The 22,191-nt window shown below is 41.0% G+C and overlaps 1 protein-coding gene across 1 annotated transcript in view; it reads left to right on the top strand.

Annotated features, from left to right (window-relative positions):
- Nucleotides 1-11,059: 11,059 nt before the first annotated feature.
- The window catches only part of LOC309627851 (RE1-silencing transcription factor-like), a gene marked incomplete at its 5' end in the record, with an annotated part of 40,433 nt that continues 29,301 nt past the window's right edge, over nucleotides 11,060-22,191 (top strand). The window contains one exon of the mRNA XM_082390119.1: nucleotides 11,060-11,193. The remainder of the gene's footprint in view (nucleotides 11,194-22,191) is intronic.

Here is a 22,191-nt window from a genome sequence, read left to right as displayed (position 1 = left end):
GCACGGGCTCTAGGTGCGTGGGCTTCAGTAGTTGTGGCACGCGGGCTCAGTAGTTGTGGCTCATGGGCTCTAGAGCGCAGGCTCAGTAGTTGTGGCGCACGGGTTTAGTTGCTCTGTGGCATATGGCATCTTCCTGGACCAGGGCTCGCACCTGTGTCCCCTGCATTGGCAGGTGGATTCTTAACCACTGTGCCACCAGGGAAGCCCTTTCTCCACACCTTCAGCTTCCATTTACCCTTCAACCCATTCACATCCAGCCGGGCATCTGTCCTCATCACTCCACACTAAGCGACCTTTTTAAAGTCCTGGCTGTATTCCTTGTTGCCATATCTAGTATATGCATTCTACTCCTTATCTGACACAGCCTCTCAGCAGCATTTGACCCAGCCCTCTGGTTTTTCTGACACTGTACTGTTGTATTCTCTGGTGTCTCTGTTCCCTCTCCAGTCTCCTTTGCTACCGCTTCATCCTCTGTGGGTCTCTAAATACTGTAGTTCCAATTTGGTATTGTATCATGTCAACAATTCTGTGTCAGTCTTTATTTCTTCTCTCATTCTTTTCCCCACTCCTTCATCCCTTTCTGTTTATCCTCATGACTGTAAATACCTTCTTGATGATGCAAATGACTCTCAAACTTACATTGTCGGACTTCCCTGGTGGCGCAGTGGTTAAAAATCCATCTGCCAATGCAGGGGACACGGGTTCGAGCCCTGGTCCAGGAAGATCCCACATGCCGCGGAACAACTAAGCCCGTGTGCCACAACTACTGAGCCTGCTCTCTAGAGGCCACGTGCTGCAACTACTGAGCCCACATGCTGCAACTACTGAGCCCGCGTGCCACAACTACTGAAGCCTGCACGCCTAGAGCCCATGCTCTGCAACAAGAGAAGCCACCGCAATGAGAAGCCGGCACGCAGCATCGAAGACCCAACACAGCCAAAAAAAAAACAAAAAAAAAAACTTACATTGTCAGCCCAGGCCTCTTCCCTGAACTCTAAGTTTAGGACTTCCTTGACGTCTCCGCTGGCATATTTTATGGGCATCTTAAACCTCTCATGTTCAAAACTAAATTTGCTTGTAAGGTATAAGCAGAAAAAATAAGCCCTATAACCTGTGGAGACTGGGCAGATCTTTTGCCAAAGAAAAGGTCTTTTCCCATACAGCACTGAACACAAAGAGGATATTTATTAGTTACTTGTCCAAAGTTAAAATATGGCTCTCAGAAAAATGTGTGTGTGTGTGTGTGTGTGTGTGTGTGTGTGTGTGTGTGTGTGTGTGAAAGATTTGTTTAACTTATCAGTAAGGGAACAGACAGATGGTAAAGCTCACCATTTGAAAAACAGAGACTTATAAAGTCTGCCAGGAAAGACATGCTAAAAACAATTTGCTAGATGAGAGACACAACTAGTTAATGTCCTACAGGGCAATAAAACTATAGCCTTTGGGGATATCTTTTCTGCTGGAGAGAAATCATTTTCCTCTCTATCAGACAAAAATCTACAAGTTAACATTAACTTCACAAAGTCTGTGCCTGATTAATAGTAAATAGCATAGCAAAAGTGGTCATTTCCCTAGAGATTTAAATCATCCTTGAGCAGACCTGTTAAGATAGAACTCAGACATGACATTGAAAAGATACACATGCTTCTTTTTGCCTTATTTCCATGTTTTGGATGATTTTTTTAAAGAAGTATCAGAATCTTTACACACTTTCTTTTCTTTTTTTTTTTTTTAAGTATTTATTTATTTATTTATTTATGGCTGTGTTGGGTCTTCGTTTCTGTGCGAGGGCTTTCTCTAGTTGTGGCAAGCGGGGGCCACTCTTCATCGCGGTGTGCGGGCCTCTCACTATCGCGGCCTCTCTTGTTGTGGAGCTCAGGCTCCAGACGCGCAGGCTCAGTAGTTGTGGCTCACAGGCCCAGCTGCTTCGCGGCATGTGGGATCTTCCCAGACCAGGGCTCGAACCCGTGTCCCCTGCATTGGCAGGCAGATTCTCAACCACTGCACCACCAGGGAAGCCCTACACACTGTTTCTTAAGTACACAGTTTATAATGGACAGAGCTGGAATTTTGATTCTAAAGCTTATATTCCTTCTACCATATTCCTTTGACACATACCTTTTATTTATATGCTATAAAGATTTTCAGATTCTAGGGCTGACAACTGAATATCCATTACCAGAACCAAGTGCTCTCAGAAAGCTGAGCATTGTTTATGGATTTTTTTCAAGCCTACTCTCTTGGGTCCCACTGAGTTTTCTGTTCCCAGAGACCTAGTAAGTATTTCAGGTTTATATCATTCATTTCCCAGGTTACCCAATGTTTCATTTTTTGATATTTATTTCTATGTAAATATCTAGTCTTCTCAAGGAGACTGTAAGCCTCTCAAAAGGAATTTTTCCTTCTAAATACATTGCTGTAGTTACAGCTCCTTGGATATGCTCTACAATGTTCAGTAAGGATTAGCTATAATGAACCCATATATATGTGAAAATGAACGCTAAAGAAGTTGAGTTAAAGGAGACATATTGTAAAGTAAAATAATATGAAAAACATAATGGACAGAAGGAATCTGAATTTCAACTAGAAGAGAGAATGGATTTGTACTGATATACTAAGAAAGATTTGTAATGATATACTAAGAAGGCCATACTTAGCCCTGAGGAGAATTCCTAAGAGTAGGAATTTCCAATGATACCTCCTGGAGGAATGTTGTTTCATGAGCAAATAATTTATTCATTTAGCAATTTATATTGAGTGTCTGCTATGTATTAGCCACTGGGATACAGCTGTGAGTAAGTCAGACATGGCCCAACTTCATGGAGATTATAGTGTACTGGGAAAAACTAATACTAATTTTTCAAAGAGAATTAAATTACCATTAAGAAATTATTCTTAAATAAAAAGTTTCCTTAAAAAAATAACATCCGACAATGTACCTGACCAGTACTCCTCAAACTGTGAAGGTCATCAAAAATAAAGAAAGTCTGGGACTTCCCTGGTGGTCCAGTGGTTAAGACTCCCTGCTTCCAATGCAGGGGGGCTGGGTTCGATCCCTGGTCAGGGAACTAGATCCCACATGCCGCAACTAAGAGCCCACATGCCACAACTAAGACCCGGTGCAGCCAAATAAATAAATAAATAAATATTAAACACACACACACACACACACACACACACACACACACACACAAATAAGGAAAGTCTGAGAAACTGTCATAGCCTATGGAGACATGACAATGAATAAACATAATATGGTATCCTGGATGGGATTCTGGAACAGAAAAAGGACATTAGGTAAAAACTAAGGAAATCTGAATAACTATGGACTTTAGTTAATACTAATAATGTGTTGAAAGAAATGAACACATACTGGTTCATTAACTATAACAAACGTGCCGTTTTAAAAATAAGATAATAGGGCAAACTATGTTGGGAATGAAAGTGTATGGGAATTCTGTACTATCTGCTGTATTCTTCTATAAATCTAAAACTATTCTAAAAAGATAAAGTCTAGAAATTTTCAAAATGCTTTTTCTATAAATAAAAAGAAAAATTATTTATGATAAACACTAAGAAGGCAAAAAACTGGGTGTTTGTTGTTAGAGTCTCTAAAGGTGGCAAGAAAAGGCTTCCTGAGAAATCACATAAAAGCTGAAACTTGAAGTTTGAAAAGGAGTTGGACAAGAAAAGAGGACATTAAGATCCTTCTAGGCAGGGAATTCTAAGACTGAGAAAGTTAAAGCAAGTGCAGTGTGACCACAGCAAGAGCCCTGGGCAAAGATGATAAGATGAGGCTGTGACTGCCCCAGATAGGCCTTGGATACCAGGTTAAGAATTTTTTAATTTATCCTAAAATGAAAGAAGCATTTACTCAATAACCAGTATTATCAGCGTGCCTATGTGAAGCTCTGCTAAGCACTGGCCCTATAGCAGTGAACAAAACAATAAAACCCCTGCCCTAGGAAGCTCCTTGCTTGGTCAGGCCATTCAAGATGGCTGTTCTCTTGCTCTCTGTACATACCCTGCTCGACCAGTGCCTGCTTCACCTGTACCCTACTCACATGACTGACCTTCCTACCTACTTGCCCCAGGCTCAAGCTAGTGATTGGGTGAGGGGCGGGCCCCTCTGCGAGTTTCCCTGGTAATCCATGAACCAACATGATGTCAATTCCCCCTATAACTGGCAATATTCCCCTCCCCCCAGGAGAAAAGACTGCTCCCACATCCCACCCGCTGTCTGCAGCAAACAACAGGGTGTCGCTTCAGGACATTGCTTCAGACATGTTAAATTCACCCCCGTCCATTAAACCATTGATGTCTCTGTTGCTGACTCCAGGCTCTTTCTTATGTCTTGAAGCTGGGCAAGTATAGGCTTTGTAGGCCTGCTGGGTGCAGCCCAACACCCCCAAAATTGGTGGCGGGTGCTGGAGAGATTGAGCACTGAAGGGCCTTTGGTTTTACTATGAGATGAAGGCTTTTGAGCCAAGGAATGACTTAAACTTTGTGCGTTATTTATAAAACCTCAGTCAGGCTGCTACTTTCCCCTATAATCCATTCCTCACATTAGCCAAAGTGACCTTTTGCAAACAGACCTGGTCATTCTCCTCCCCTGTTGTTTTCTCCTTGCAGAGAGACAAGAATCCAAACTCCTAAAATACTTAAAGAAACTAAACTCTAAAAAAATTTCAGCAAAATATGTCAATCTGAAAAGAAAATCTGATTATTTTCTAACAGGTTTTTACAGTATTCAATACTATTCTATAGTATTTAAAGCAGGGGTCGGTGGGTAGAGTTCCTCTCCAGACTAAACCAATTCCAGAGGAATGTTGGAGGTCACTCTGAAGTGATCTGCATATGCAAACCAATGTCCTTTACTTTATCTATTCTATCAAAACCTTGTCTTCAGTTAAAGACCTCACTCCTGTAAATGGGAAAATAATTTTCTTTGTATTCCTGAAACTGTATGTCACAAATGCACCAAATAAACATGTATGTGAAGCATCCTCTTTATTTCTTCTATACTGACTTTATCTATCCTCCTTCAACTCTACTTTGGGGAGATTCCTCCAAGAAATTCAATTTGATCTTTTTATATATAACTGGATTTGGTGGGTTTCAGGTCTGAGCACACTTTACTGCAATATTTCTAGGAGACACCCAGTAAAAACGATGAATAAATGAATTTCATTTGTGTAACATAAAGAAAATTTCAGTTTACAAATATTTAATTTTGGTTTTGGAATGCTTTAAAATTTTAATAAATGGGATTCTGGGAATTTATTAAAAAGAACTAGACAAATCTGCGTATAATGACAGGTTCAAGGTATATTATTAAAGGAAAAAAGTTCAGGACAGTATGTAATAATTTTAGTTTGAAAATGTATTTTATATATGTATGTCATATATGGTTAGAAAAAAGCCTTAACCATGTAACTATTGACACTACTTATTCTTGAGTACGAGTGATATATAAAATTTTAGTTTTCAAATCGTACACTTCTGGAATGTTTGATATTTTTTACAAGTTTGTTTCCAATTAGTTGTGAATCACAAAAAATTCCAGAATCTAATACTTATAAAGTATATAATACTTTAGTGTTTAAATTCATATTTATAGAAACTAATAAAATAGAACTAAATTATGACTATTGTAAAATAATGATAGTCAATGATTGGACTAAAACTTCTCTCTAGGTGTAAATGACCCATTTTATTTGGACTTCCAGATTAAGATGATCTATACTTGCTGGCAAATTATCACTGATTATTCTAAAAAAAAAAAAAAAAGTTATGCTTCAATTTTTCATCTTAAATTAAGGAAAAGTCTACCTCCTTATTATAATTCCCACTTCCATCTTTAAAAAAAAAAGGGGGGGGCTTACCCATTTCCTGCTGATTTACTAACCCAGCCCATCTTGGTACTGACCAATAGTTGCTCTGCTCACTGTGAATGGGAAAAGATGGATGGTACCTGACCACAGGCTAAGTTAGTTTGGCAGAATATCAAGCAGGAATGTCAGTAACTGAATATTCCTAAAAGATCACTGAAAGAGTTCCCCTTCCTCAGTGAACCACTTACCACATATAAGACTATTGGAGCCTTGTTGGATGGATTTCCTCCACAAAGTTGTTACCCGAAAACTGGGTTTGCTTCTTGGTGGGTGTCAGGGCAAAAGATAAAACCAAGCCAAAGATTGGAAGAAGTAATGATTTGTGAAATAAAAGTCATATTTTTATGGCAAGACAAGAGAAGTTTAAACAAAAAATCTTCTCAGCCCTTTGGACTCCTCTCTCCCCACACTGTGCATTGTATATCTGCATTATGCATCACCAACCTTCCCCTGGGAGGGGGAGGAATACCTGCTCAACCTTAAAGAGGGACTTCTAGCATCAACAAGACAACTCCTTAAAAGATAGCATTACTTCTTGATCTTGTAAGAGGTCACATGACCTACCACAATGACTCATTTGATGTCCAGCCCTCTGTCTCAAAAAAGCTTATATAACTGTGCCTTGACTTCTAAAGGGTGGAACAGTTCTCAGAGCTTTCTGACATGCTCTTCCTGGGTTATAATCCTCAAATTTGGTTCGAATAAAATTTTCCATTTCTTTCTTAGATCGACTGATTAATTTTTCATCAACAGATTTATTACTTGCAGCAAGTAAGGAGAACACCAGAGATCTTTCCCGAAGCAGTGTCTCTCCAAACAGCAAAATGTGGAAGTTTTAACCTAAGGATACATGCATATTCATGAAGGGGCTTGGGTGGTATATGCATATTCATGAAGGGGCTTGAGCAAGGGAGAATTCAGGCTAGAATTGGTGCAAAAGTCGACAGAGTCCAAGCTTTAGTTGATGGAAGTCAGAAAAGGTCAACATCATCATTCAATCCTCCACCGGGGGTGGGTGGGGGGCCCTCAGTTCCTGCAGAACTCAGAATATGTATCAGATTGTGATGTATACCCCTTGAGGGGGAACTAGGACTCTTTTTTATTGCTGAACTATTGTTTCCTGACTGCCTTTCTTTTGTTCCTCCATTCCCTCACTTCCCTTAAGATCATTAATTACTGAGACCCATTCAAGGGCAATCATTGTGGCCAGGCTTAGATCACAAAATGGCTTAGGCCAAAAATGGCTTCTCTTAATGTCAAGAAAGCCATGCCTGGTTCTCTTTCTCTGGGAACCCCCTACCCTACCTGCTTACAAAGTCAGTGTCTCCTCCAGTAAGCCTGTCCTGGCCCAGACTGGGTTAGGTGCATCGATTGGCTGCCATGCATAACTAAATAAATAGTGTTTAGGGCCACGACATCCAAGTACCAGGTACTAACAGAGCACATAGAGGCTTAGCAGGACTTGATGTAGTTCAGGTGGAGGCTTCCTGGAAGATGTGACATCTAAGCAGATTCCTGAAATGAGAACAAGCTGCCCAAACAGAGTGGGTCTGTGTTGCAATGGGGTAAGTGCTGAGGCCCAGAAGAACCATTTAGGTGGTTGGAACAGCACGTGGAGATAGTCTGAGACTGGAAATGGCCAATGTGGTGGAGCTGGTGAAAGGAGAGGTAGCAGCCCAGGTCAGGCAGCTTCTTATTGGACTTGTTAAGCAGCTCAAACGTTGCCCTAAAAGAAATGTGAAGGCACTGAGGGGATTTTATCCCTGGAATGATGTGATCAGATGATCTGATTTGCATTTTTAAAAGTTGACTTTTTAAGGCCTCTAGATGAAGAATGGAATGTAGAGGAGCAGGAATGAGCAAAGGGACATTAATTAAGGCAAGAGATAATGGTGGCTTAATGCTTGTAGATAGAGTGAATGACAGAACTTTTGAATAAAAGTATAGGATATAAGGTCTGGAAAGTCCCCACAAATCCCTTCCAGGTTCCAGGTTTTATGTCTCAGTTAACAAGGCACCATGAATTATTCAATGCTACATAGCTTATTCATAGTAGAGATAGGACTACAAACCAACTGTGCATTTTTCTCTCGCTACCTTTTTTTATGGACCTCCTCATATGACTCAGCAAGTTTTTGAATTTTAAGAAAAACGGTGCTTTACTAAATGATGGATATATGAACTTCATTACACTAGTCTCTCTACTTTGATATGTTTGAAAATGTTATAATAAACAGTTCTATATAAAGCAGTGCTTTAAACTGTTGGGGCATAGGTACAAATTCAAGGCCTTTGAGTCAGTTTAGCAATGGAAACAATTCCAGAGTTTCCTGGGGCTCCCATACTCACATGGTACCCTCTGGGCCCCAGACTGCTAGACTCAGCTGGGTAGTATTTGGACTGATTGCCATAGTCATAGATAATGCCAGATTGCTGGACTCCATGGCACTTCCCTGGGGCAAGACATGGAACCTCTCTTTGAATCTTCTGTAAAATGGGAGTCCATACTATCAAATGACAAAGATAATACAATTCAGTAACACGTTCCATGAACTGTATTGAATGGAAAACCATCCATGAATTGGGGGTGCTGCTCACAGAGAATGGAGCCCTCTTCCTGAGGGATTTTAGGCCAGATTGAGTTTTATAGCACTTAGAAGAGGCAACAGGAAACAGAACAAGATTGCCTAGGAGGTCAGCAATTTCTTTATAAGCCTAGAGGGTCCTATTTTCCAGGGTAAGGTGAGCTAGCTAAAGCTCAGCTAGAGGACTGGGATCTGTGTGTGTTAGGTTTCCTTGAGAGTGCGGCGTTTCCTGGAAGTGAAGGCTGACTTAGGTTTAGATTTGTGACCTGGGCCGGGCTGCTGGGGCGGCCTCCATTTTCTGGGTCCCCATACATGAATTATCTTTATCAATACTTTTTATACAGGGGATATTGTGAGAACAAAGTGAGTCTGTGTTGGTCCCATATTCCCTGATCACTGAACGTTATTTTTTCTTAACTGTTCCTTGACATTGAGTAATCAATGTCACCACAGCTGTCTGCATAAACCACCAAGAGTGACCACATAGTTGTCTATTTATGAGTTATATTACATGTTAAAAATAAACTTGAAGAAGTTCCGGGTTTGTTTTATTTAAGCTGGGGACTGTTACTCATTTAATAGCTTCCGAATATAGAAAGCAAAGATAACAGTTTATATTCACTAAAACAATTATATGGAAGGTGAGTGAGTGGTGAGGTAATTCTATTGACTTTCAGTCTGAAATCTCTGGATCTTGGAGGGTGGTGGTTGACAGTTAAAGGAATTAGCTTTAGCTATTAATTTCTTTTCCAAAGTGGCTGGTGTGGCAGGTGTTCCTTAGGATTGTGATCAAGGAACTCTTCAAATAGCACCCTCTATTTTTTTTTTTAATTTAAAAAAAATTTATTTATTTGTTTGTTTTTGGCTGCATTGGGTCTTCGTTGCTGCTCATAGGTTTTCTCTAGTTGCGGCGAGCAGGGGCCACCCCTCGTTGCGGTGCGTGGGCTTCTCACCGCGGTGGCCTCTCTTGTTGCGGAGCATGGGCTGTAGGCACGCGGGCTCCAGAGCACAGGCTCAGCAGTTGTGGCACAAGGGCCCAGTTGCTCCACGGCATGTGAGATCCTCCCAGACCAGGGCCTGAACCCATGTCCCCTGCATTGGCAGGTGGATTCCTAACCACTGCATCACCAGGGAAGCCCCAGCACCCTCTATTTTATCTTCTACCCAGTCTTTCTGCACCATGTAGATTCCTTGGTACCCAGAAAACATTCAATTAGTCATCTCCTTATTTGCATTGGTGAGGGAAGATTCAAAAGAGTAAACCTGACACATTCTAAGTACTGAATGATTGTTGAATGAATGAAGCAATTTATAAGCAAATTTGAGGCCTATAATTTAAATATAACATTATAAGCTGCATAATATAGAAATGCATATTGTAGAAAGTGAAAGTACCCTCCCATAAGCCCATTCCACAAAATAAACCTGGTTAATATTTTAACCACTAGTTTTATTGAAAACACTGGACTGAGTATACTTGTATATCTATATACACTAGGAGATTTTGTTGGGTCAAAAGCCTTGTGTGTTTATGTGTGTGTGTGTGTGTGTGTGTGTGTGTGTGTGTGTGTGTGTGTGTGTATGTGTTTATTTTGGCAGTGCCAACTTATTCTCCAAAAAAGTTGTAACATTTTTCACTCCCCCAAACATACTCTTATAAGATGTTCCAAGATTATTTTATTTTACTTTAAAAATTATTATTTTCTATGTTATAAAAGTACACATCCTTTTGAGAAGAGTTAGAACAATTTGGGAGCATACAAATTAGAAAATTATAGTATTTCCTACCCTCTATCCAATTCTGGGGGTTATTTTAGAATGAGACGATGATATGGTCAATATATTAACCTCTCAAAATCAATTTTAGTTTATTATTTTTTTCTTTTTCCCCCCAGCATATGTAAACAACCTATGTCACTCCTAAGAAATTCTGGGAGAGATCTGCTTAGGCCTCCGAGACCTCAGGCACTCTTGCTTTTCAAGGCCCTACCTTACATCCTACCAATCAACTTCAAATGCAGCCACATCAAATACTATATATATATATATATATATATATATATATACCCATACAAAATGGTAATAATTTAATATTTTTCTCTTAAAAATACTTGGGTGTAAGTAACTTATTTAATTTATCAGTTATGATTTCTCAATAACTGTTCTGCATACTCAGGATTTCTTGAGAAGTGAGAAAATGTAGTCTGTAAGTTTTTTAAAATATATGACATTTAGTAAATGCTAAATTTATGAATTAAGTTGACATAATGTATTTGTAATCTTTCATTAAACCTTTGTCAACTTGTCTTACAATTCCTTTTTCAAAGCTTAGAGCATAAACCTTGTAGAGGTAGCTGATCTAGCTTAGAAAGAATCATACCAGAGCAGAAGGACAGGATTTATACTTTCTACACAAAACTATCTGGCCCAGCAATTCTTCAGAAAAATACTGTGGAGCTTGGTCTGAATGAGGGAATTTTCTGGAGGATACTATTGATTGTTTGGTGGCAGACAGTGCAAGAGATGTAACAGGAAAATGACTTGGCTTTTTGCAGGCTTCCAATCAGCCTACAGCCCATGGCTGTATCATGGTGCAGAGAGGGACAAAGAAGCGGAGTTTTCTGTACCAAGATTGCTCTTGAGAAAAGTCAAGGCAACAAAGCAGTGTAACACCTAAGGCCAGTGGGTCTCAACCAGAACAACTAGTGCCCCAGGTAGGTTGCCAGATTTATCAAATAAAATTATAGGATGCAACATAGAAATATTACATGTGACAACCTTATAAAAATTATTTGCTATTTATATGAAATTCAAATTTAACTGGGTTGCTATGTAAGGCAACCATGTCACTAGGAGACATTTCCAGTGTCTGGAGTCACAACTGGGCAGGAAGGTGTGCTACTAGCACCCAGAATGTAGAGGCCAGAATGCTGGTAACATCCTAGACTGCAAAGACAGTGACCCTAAATGAAGAATTATCCAGCCCAAGATGTCAGTGCTGAAGTTGAGAAACTCTGACCTAGGCTAACTGATACATAAGGCAATTGCTGGATTGACCATATATTTACATTTCAGTTTTTGAAAGAATAATTCTTGTTATAATAAAAAATTCAAATAGCAAGAAAATGATTATTTGAAAGCAGAAATCTCCTGTTATCCTACTTCCCAAATCACCACAAATAGTTTGAAACATTATTCCAGATATTTTTTCAAACCAATATATACCCTTTTTATTTTTATTTATTTTTATTTTTTATTTTTTGGCCACGCCGTGCAGCTTGCAGGATCCTAGTTCCCTGACTAGGGATTGAACCCAGGCCCATGGCAGTGAAAGTGCAGAGTCCTAACCACTGGACTGCCAGGGAATTCCCATATACTCTTTTTAAAAAATTAAAAACTGGTTCATACTATATGATCTGTTCTGAAATCTGCTTCTTAAAAATTGTACAATGTGACTTACATATCTTTTTATACCAATATACAGTACCATTTTCCCCTTTTTTCCCTCTATTTAAGCCGTATTTATCTATATGAAACATTTATTTAAAAAAAAATTTTTATTGGAGTATAGTTGATTTACAGTGTTGTGTTACTTTCTGCTGTACAGTGCAGTGAATCAGTTATACATATACATATATCCATTCTTTTTAAAATTCATTTACCATATAGGTTATTACAGAGTATTGAGTAGAGTTCTCTGTGCTATACAGTAGGTTCTTATTAGTTATCTATTTTATATATAGTGGTGTGTATATGTCAATCCCAATCTCCCAATTTATCCCTCCCCCCATTTTTTCCCTTTTAGAAACTATATGTGTATGATTACATCCAAAACCAATTCCTATTGATGAACATTTGGACTGTTTCCAGTTTTTTGTGATTGCAAATAGTGCTGCAATAACCATCTCTCTCTCTCTCTCTCTCTCTCTGTATGTGTGTGTGTGTGTGTGTGTGTGTGTGTGTGTATATATATATATATATATATACACATACACACATATATATGTAGATATATGCATATATTTTTTTTTTCCCCCAAATATTTCTGTAGAGTAAATTCTTAGAAATGGAGTTGCTAGGACAAAGTGTATGCACAATGAAGTCTTCAAGAGTCTACCCTCCCAAGCCGAATTACCCTCCCAAGAGGTGATACCAATTTACATGGCAACTTAACCATGTATGAGACTGCTTAGAGATTTCTTTATGAGGATTACTAATTTATTTACTTTACATTTTTACCCCACTGGAACTGAAAAAGCAAGGTAAACACCAGCAAATAAATATGTTATTTATTTTAAAATTATTCATTTATTTATTTATTTTTGGCTGCACTGGGTCTTCATTGCTGTGCGTGGGCTTTCTCTAGTTGTAGCAAGCAGGGGCTACTCTTCGTTAACGTGCATGGGCTTCTCCTTGCAGTGGCTTCTTTTGTCGCGGACCACGGGCTCTAGGCGTGTGGGCTTCAGTAGTTGTGGCATGCGGGCTCAGTAGTTGTGGCTTGCAGGCTCCAGAGCGCGGGCTCAGTGGCTGTGGTGCACGGGCTTAGTTGCTCCACAGCATGTGGGATCCTTCCGGACCAGGGATCGAAACTCTGTCTCCTGTATCGGCAGGCGGATTCTTAACCACTGGAACACCAGGGAAGTGGACTTATCAAAATTAACAACTTGCTCATTAATACTTGTTTCAAGACCCTCACCTTGCTATGCTCACCAATGCTAAACTATTGTATTATAAACTCTGCCCATTCCCGACCAGTTCCCTGCCTTACCAGACCAGCTTGAAGTCATCTGACCTGGGCCTGAAACCCTATAAATATCCTCCTCTTATTATTAAGAGTCTGTCAAGGTGCTGTTCCTTCTTTCTGCAGTATTAAAATAAACTTAGCTTTGCTTAGTCAACAAGTTTTTTGGTGGTTTTATGGGAGGTTAATGATTGACAGCAATAATCTACATCACAGGATTGTCATGAGCAGTGAATGAAATCAAGTCCTGAAAGCATCTCTAAACAGTAATGTACTTTCCAATGCACAGCAGACAGTGCCTAAGATGGTGCCCAATTATCACTTCCCTCCTCTTCCTCTTTCCTGAACTGCCCAGGCCTAATGTGGCCTGAGAAACTTAGAAGAGAATGGCAAAGAACTGACATTTACTGAGCACTTGAGACAACACTATGCCAGGCACTCTGCTGGGAGTTCTCCATTTATGACCTCAATTTGTTCTCACATTAGACTTGGCAAGATGGCATTATTATTCTGATTTTCCAGACTAAGAGATGGAGACTGAGAGAGGTTAAAGGATTTGCCTGAGGTCTAAGTAGCAAAGCCAGGATTCCATCCAGGTCTCTCTGACTCAGCTTGTACTTTCCCTCCTATTACTACTTTACTTCCCAGGCTTGTAGAGTTTTCATTGCAATTGTGGAAGGTCAGGCTGAGATTTCAGGGCAGGAGGCCACTCAGCTCCTTACATAAGAACCCCAAAGGAGAAACTCACATTCTAGGGCAGCACTGATCAAATTGAAATATAATGCAAGCCACATATGTAATTGAAAATTATGACTAGCAGTCATAACTGAAAATAATGAAAAGAAACAAGTGAAATTAATTCTTTAAATTTTTCAATTTAGAGTAATTACAGAGTCACAGAAATTGCAAAAATAGTACAGAGGGATTCGATGTCCTCCTTTGTCCACTTTCCTCCAGTTATAACATCTTATATGATTATGGTATAATATCAAAACAGGAAAATTGATATAGGTACAATCCACAGACCCTATTCGGATTTATCACATTTACATGCATATAGAGCTATTCCATCACCACAACAGTCTCCTTTGTGGTGTCCCTGTATAATCAATCACAAGCCACCACCCCATCCCCCCAACCCCACAAACACACCCCCCTCTCCATTCTTAATATCTGGTCACATCTAATCTATTCTCCATATCTATAATTTTGTCAGTTTTAGAACACTACATAGATGGTATCATGCACTGTATTAGTTTCCTAGGGCTGCTGTAACAAATTGCCACAAACTGGGGGTTTAAAAAGAGAAATTTATTCTCTCACAGTTCTGGAGGCTGGAAGTCCAAAATCAAGGTCAGCAGAGCCATGCTGCCTCTGAATGGCCTCTAGGGGAGGATCCATTCCATGCCTCTTCTAAATTCTGGTGGTTGCCAGCTTCCTTGGCTTGTGGCCACATCACTCCAATCTCTGCTTCAGCCTTCACACTGCCTTCTCTGTTTTCTCCTCTGTGTATCTCTTATAAGGACACCTGTCTTTGGATTTAGGACACACCCAGATAATCCGGGATGATCTCCTTATTTCAAGATCCTTCATTTAAGTACATGTGCAAAGGTTTTATGACAGCACTATGCTAGGCATGTGTGGCTGGAGCCCAGTGAGTGAGAGTGAAAAAAAGGAAAGAAATATAGTAGGAGATGTTAGGTGGAGAATAGAAGGAGGAGATGCAAAAATTAGAATACTAGTTGTTAAATGACGTAATTGTTGCTTGAAATCAAAGTATGGATGGTATATGTTATTAGCTATTAAGTGACTTTGTGAGCATGGACTTAATGTCAGGAGAGATAATCTTCACATCTGTTCTGAGCCAAAAAATCCAAGTGAACTATGCTTGTCCTAAACCTAGATTATGCATCTCTGTCAGATTCAGTGTCTCAGTGCTCTGCGGACAGTGTTAGGTAAACAGTGCCAATATTTCCCCCTTCATTTTCCTCTTTTCTAGATTACATGCAGACTAGCTTCTTATGGAAACATTCTATCTTCTGAGCACAACATCAGAATTTAGATTTCATTTTCATCCAAATCAATACACTTGATTCAGTTAAGGTTTCACTGTGTTGATGCCGAAAGCTTGGCCTCTGTGCACTGGTGCTGAATTGAATCTTGGAGACAGAGTTTTGGGTGAAGTAGAAAAGAAGAGCTTTATTGCTTTGCCAGGCAAAGGGGGACACAGCAGGATTCTGCCCTTGAAAACTATGTGTCCCCTGGGCTTCCCTGGTGGCACAGTGTTTAAGAATCCGCCTGCCAATGCAGGGGACATGGGTTTGAGCCCTGCTCTGGGAAGATCCCACATGCCGTGGAGCAACTAAGCCTGTGGGCCACAACTACTGAAGCCCGCATGCCTAGAGCTCATGCTCTGCAACAAGAGAAACCATCGCAATGAGAAGCCCACGCACTGCAATGAAGAGTAGCCCCCACTCACTGCAACTAGAGAAAGCCCATGCACAGCAACGAAGACCCAATGCAGTCAAAATAAATAAATAATAAATATATTTTTTAAAAAAAGAAAACTGTGTCCCAACCCAGGAGGATTTAGTGAGAAGTTTTATAGCAGTAGTTCAAGGGTGGAGTTGCTGACAAAATTAGGGTGTGTGCGGGGCCTGCACTCCTCTAATCGGGTCTCAGGTAATCTTTTTTAAAAAAATTAATTAATTAATTAATTAAAAAAAATTATTTATTTTTATTTATTTATTATTTTTGGCTGTGTTGGGTCTTCGTTGCTGCACGCCGGCTTTCTCTTAGTTGTGGCGTGCGGGCTTCTCATTGCAGTGGCTTTTCCTGTTGCAGAGCATGGGCTCTAGGCACGTGGGCTTCAATAGTTGTGGCACGCGGGCTCAGCAGTTATGGCTCGCGGGCTCTAGAGTGCAGGTTCAGTAGTTGTGGTGCACGGGCTTAGTTGCTCCACGGCATGTGGGATCTTCCCAAACCAGGGCTCGAACCTGTGTCCCCTGCATTGGCAGGTGGATTCTTAACCACTGCACCACCAGGGAAGCCCTAATTTATTTATTTAATTTATTTATTTTTGGCTGCATTGGGTCTTTGTTGCTGTGCGCAGGCTTTCTCTAGTTGGGGCAAGCAGGGGCTACTCTTTGTTTTGGTGCGCTGGCTTCTCACCGTGGTGCCTTCTCTTGTTGCGGAGCACGGGCTCTAGGAGCGTGGGCTTCAGTAGTTGTGGCTCACGGGCTGTAGAGCGCAGGCTCAGTTGTTGTGGCACATGGGCTTAGTTGCTCCACAGCATGTGGGATCTTCCCGGACCAGGGCTTGAACTCATGTCCCCTAGCATTGGCAGGTAGATTCTTTACCACTGTGCCACCAGGGAAGCCCCTCAGGTAATCCTGATGAGCCTCTTTGCTTCCTTTAATCTGGCCTCAGGTAATCTTCTCTGATATGAGGAATGCTGACATAATCCATTTTGGGGGTTTTAATTCTATAAAGAGCTTAAAGACATTGTTAAGCGTATTCCTTGAGGGGGAACCAGGACCCTGCTCCAAGGCTGCACTACTGTTTCTTGGTGGCTCCTCCTTTGTCTCTGCATCCCCTCCCTTCCCTGATTAGCAACTGTTTGAACCTGCCCTTTGGAACTCAGCGAAAGTCATGGAGGCTGAAACCTATTCCCTACAAACAAGAATCGAGGGATACGGAAAGGCTTCCGTGCCCAGAAGCCCCACAGGGTCCTGCTTGGTTTCACTATTGAAAGGGTCAGTAATACCCACTCACTGTGGCATAAAAATTATTTTTATCAGAAGGCATTTGAGTTTGTGAACTCTCTTATCTTCCTAAAAACAGAACTAACATGAACTCAAATCCCCTACCCTAGAGGCCATCCCTGGGATCCACCAGGGATGATTGACTCATATCAAGAGCCATGAGAAGTCTCCACACCACATGTAAACAGACATTGTCACAAAACTATCCTATCTCCCATCTGTTCTCCTGAGGCCCATTTATCTTTCCAGAACGTCATTTGTTTCCCCATGAATGCCCTTTCTCCCTCCCTTTCCCTTATTGAGAACTCATTTGTTTCCCCATAAGTGTTTCTCTCCCTCCCCTTCCCCATTAAGATGGTATATAATAAGCCCTAAATTCTAACTGCCCCTTGAGTCACATTTTTCTGCGCACCCTCTACATACCTTAACGAAAATATGGTGATTGAATGTTATCTTTTGTTAATCTGTCTTTTGTCAGTTGAATTCAAAAGACCTGAATCAAGGGCTTCCCTGGTGGCGCAGTGGTTAAGAATCTGCCTGCCAATGCAGGGGACACGGGTTCGAGCCCTGGTCTGGGAAGATCCCACATGCCACGGAGCAACTAAGCCCGTGAGCCACAACTACTGAGCCTGCGCATCTGGAGCCTCTGCTCCGCAACAAGAGAGGCCACGATAGTGAGAGGCCCGCGCACCGCGATGAAGAGTGGCCCCCGCTCACCACAACTGGAGAAAGCCCTCTCACAGAAACGAAGACCCAACACAGCCATAAATAAATAAATAAATAAAAACAAAAACAGAGGCTGTTTAAAAAAAAAAGACCTGAATCAAGAAAGAATGAGTACAGGAAAAGTTTTTGTTGTTGGTGTTCTTTTTTTTTTTTTAATTAAAGTATAGTTGATATACAATGTTGTGTTAATTTTTGTTGTACAGCAAAATGATTCACTTATACATATATATACATTCTTTTTTTAATATTCTTTTCCATTATGGTTTATCTTAGGATATTGAATAAAGTTCCCTGTGCTATACAGTAGAAATTTGTTGTCTATCAATTCTATATATAATAACTTATATCTGCTAACTCCAACCTCCCACTCCCATCCCTCCCCCAACCCCCGCCCACCCTTGGCAACCACAAGTCTGTTCTCTACATCCATGAGTCTGTTACTGTTTCTTAAATAGGTTCATTTGTGTCATATTTTATTTTATTTTTTTTAAGAAATTTATTTATTTATTTATTTTGGGCTGTGTTGGGTCTTCATTGCTGCGTGCGGGCTTTCTCTGGTTGCAGCGAGTGGGGGCTACTCTTCATTTTGGTGTGCGGGCTTCTCATTGTGGAGCACGGGCTCTAGGTGCGTGGACTTCAGTAGTTGTGGCTCGCGGGCTCTAGAGCGCAGGCTCAGTAGTTGTGGCGCATGGGCTTAGTTGCTCTGTGGCATGTGGGATCTTCCTGGACCAGGGATCAAACCCATGTCCCCTGCATTGGCAGGCAGATTCTTAACCACTGCACCACCAGGAAAGTCCCTGTGTCATATTTTAGATTCCACATATAAGTGATATAATATGGTATTTTTCTTTCTGATTTACTTCATTTACTATGATAATCTCTATCTCCATCCAAATTGCTGCAATGGCATTATTTCATTCTTTTTTAGGGCTGAGTGGTATTCCATTGTATATATGTACCATATCTTCTTTATCCATTCATCTGTCGATGGACATTTAGGTTGCTTCCCTGTCTTGGCTATTGTGAATAATGCTGCTATGAACATAGGGGTGCATGTATCTTTTTGAGTTATAGTTTTGTTGGTATATATGCCCAGGAGTGGGATTGCTGGATCATATGATAATTTTATTCTTAGTTTTCTGAGGAACCTCTATACTGTTTTCCATAGTGGCTGCACCAACTAACATTCTCACCAATAGCGTAGGAGAGTTCTATGGGAAAAGTTTTAACTCCTAGACACTTTTGTATGAGTGTATTAAAATTTGTTTATTAATTCACCAGCTGGGCTTTAGGATTGTTTCAGTTCTTGGACACTAATCTATAGGGTTTTTTGCATGGCATAAGTTTTCAATTCTCCTCAGTTGATACCTGGAATGGCATATCTAGATTGTATTCTACGTGTCTCTATAAGAAACTTTAAGACTATTTTCCAGAATGGTTGTTTTGGGGGATGTTGAGCCAAAAGACAGAAGCAAGCCAAAGATTGGGAGAAGTGAGGATTTATTACTTGCAGCAAATAAGGAGAACACTTGGGATGTCTCCCAAAGCAGTGTCTCCCAAACAGCAGAATTGGGGAACTTTTTAGCTAAAGGTACATACATATTCTTGAAGGAGCTAGAGCAGAGAATTCAACACAGAACTGGGACATAGGTTGACAGAGTCCAAGCTTTAGGTGATAGAAGTCAGAAAAGGTCAATATCATCATTGCATCCTCCACCTGGGTAGGGGCCTTGGTTCCTGCAGAACTCAAAGATATGTAACAGATTGTTATTTATATCCCTTGAGGAGGAACTAAACTCGTCTTATCTCTGAACTATTGTTTCCTGACTGTTTTTCCTTTGTTCCTTTCTTTCCTAATTTCCCTTAAGATCATTAATTACTGAGGCAAGTGTTGTGCCAGGCTTAGATGCAGAAAGCTTAGGCCAAATTAGTTTCTCTTATGTCGGGAAAGCCATGCCTGGTTCTCTTTCTCTGGGGACCCCCTACCCTATCAGTTGTACCAGTTTTCATTTCCATTATCAATAGATGAGAGCTCTAGTTGCTCAGCTTCCTCATCAGCACCTTACATGGTTAGCTATGTTACTTTTAGCCATTCTGGTAGGTTAAGTGATTATTTGAAGACAAATAAGGAAATGTCCATTGAAGAAACATTTATTTATAAAACCAGCACCTGGTTTTAGCTTTGGCTGGGTTGATATAAATACTTTGTTTGATTTTATTGACTGTGTCAGAAATAAGATCATGTGGAGAACACACAACACAATTCTTTATCTCTTCAGGTCCTCATGGTCAGGTCAGAAAGGATAGAAAAAGTATGTACAATAGTATACCTCTCATGGTACTCTGGAAGATTTTGCCTCTTTTTGGGAGGAAGGGAAAGACTGCCAGAAGTCATCTTTTGAATCAAGTCCCATTTCCCCTAAATTGACAATGAGCTTTGTAGGTTACAATGTCAATGCTGGGGCATGAGTATTTTAAAAGCAATGGAGGACAATAGGGGTTTCCCTTGCCAGAAGGTAATCTTAACCTTAAAATAGGCTTAAGAGTTAAGGAAATGTGGATCTGAAGAGATTTCTTACCTTAGATATACACTATCTGTATAGCCATTGAACAAAGTAATTCATCAGGCCCAAAAGAGTAAAAGACGTTTTAGGTAAGGGCAGACTGCTGCCAGTGAAGAGAATTTAAGGCACGTGGGAAGGGCACTGGACCGGTTGGGAATCTGTGTCCCTGGATCCAAGTTCCGGCCGTGGCCTGACTAGTGCAAATCTGGACAAGCCAAATGCTTGCAGGCCTGTCTCTTTTCATCTATAAAACAAGAGCTTGGACCTCTAAGATCTCTTCCAGTTGCGACATTTTGTGGTCAGCATATGACATGGAGGGAGGATTCTGGGAAGAAGGACAATAGGGAAGGCCAGAACAAAGAGATGGAATGCAGGGGAGGGGCAGGGCTGTGCAGGGACAGGGGTGTGGCTTGTATTTAAACAGGGGCAGGGAATTCCCTGGCAGTCCAGTGGTTGAGACTTCTTGCTTTCATGGCCGAGGGCCTGGGTTCAATCCCTGGTCTGGGAACTGAGGTCCCAAAAGCCGCGTAGTAGTGGTGGCGTGGCCAAAAAACAAAAGACAAGGGGCTTCCCTGGCGGTCCAGTGAGTAGGACTCTGCCCTTTCCCTGTAGGGGTCACGGGTTCGATCCCTGGTCAGGGAAAGTCCCACATGCCATGTGGTATGGCCAAAAAAAATAGAGGCAAAAAACAAAAAAACAGGGGCAAATGGAGGCCCAAACGGACTCTTAAATTCTACCAAGGAAAATCCAAGGAAAGACTGGTGTGTGGAACTAGGAGTGTGTTAGGAATACAATATGCAGAAGAGCAGGAAGGGAGATTTTCGACAGGAAGGCAGCGCACAGGGACCGGTGATCTGAGAGCGTTTATTTGTCCATTCAACAAATAGCTATTGAAAAGGAGATATTTTAGGGGCCATTCAAAGAGGCAGGCCAGCATTTAGCATGCGAAAAGTCTGTGATGGATATTGAACTGGGGGTACCAATGGGGGTATGAGGGGCCCCATTTTGAGACTGTGACACCAAGCTAGGATCCTGTAAAGTTAACAAACACATGTTGAGCAACTACCATGTTATAGGCACTGGAGATAAAGACTAATTTCTCTGCTCTTCTGCACCTTGGTTCTAGTAAGGAAAGATAAACAATAAAATGGTAAATAAAATGAATAAATAAAATACATGGCATGTTTGTTAGTGATAAATGCTAATAAGAAAAACAAAGCAGGGAAGGACAGTAGGATTGGGTGTAAAGGGAATAGGGCTGTAATTCTAAAGAGTGTGGCCACTGAGAAGATAACATCGGACCCAGGAGGGGAGGGAGTGAGCGGGATGGACAGAGAGGTCCTGGATAGTCTTTCAGAAAAAGAACAGCAAGTTGGGAGAGTAGCCAGGGTTCAAGGAGGCCAGTGAAGGGAAGAGGAGCGAGGGGAGAGTAGTTCCAAATGTGGTCTGGGCTCCATGAGGAGGCAAGAAGGATCCCGTCTCATTGTAGAGCTCCCTTGCTCACCTCCTTCCCGTCCCTCAGCATTTAGGGAACACCTCTGTGGCTCAAGCTGCAGATACTGTCATGGATAAGACACTGTGTTCCAGTTGCCAGAACCAGAACAAAAGGTCGGGGCCCAGCTGGCAGCGAGGGTAGATGAAGCTGCCATCAACAGCACTAGACCAGGCCTTAAATCCCTGTCTTCAGACACCGTCAGTCTTGAAGCCAGTATGGCTCAAGGCCTACTGGTGGGTCTCCCCACAGAGGTCAGAAGAAGCTACAAAGAAGAAACTAGGGCTGCCAGGTATATTGAACTAATATATATAATATATATTATATATAATATGTATAGTATATATATATTATGTATATGTTCTAGGAAATACCTGCACAAGATTCATTTTTTTTTTTAAATAAATTCATTTATTTATTTATGG

Source organism: Balaenoptera borealis (genome assembly GCF_965194805.1).
Source record: "Balaenoptera borealis genome assembly, chromosome: 4".
NCBI lineage: Eukaryota > Metazoa > Chordata > Mammalia > Artiodactyla > Balaenopteridae > Balaenoptera > Balaenoptera borealis.
Note: the sequence above shows the minus strand (reverse complement) of the source record. Positions and strands in the feature narration are given on the sequence as shown.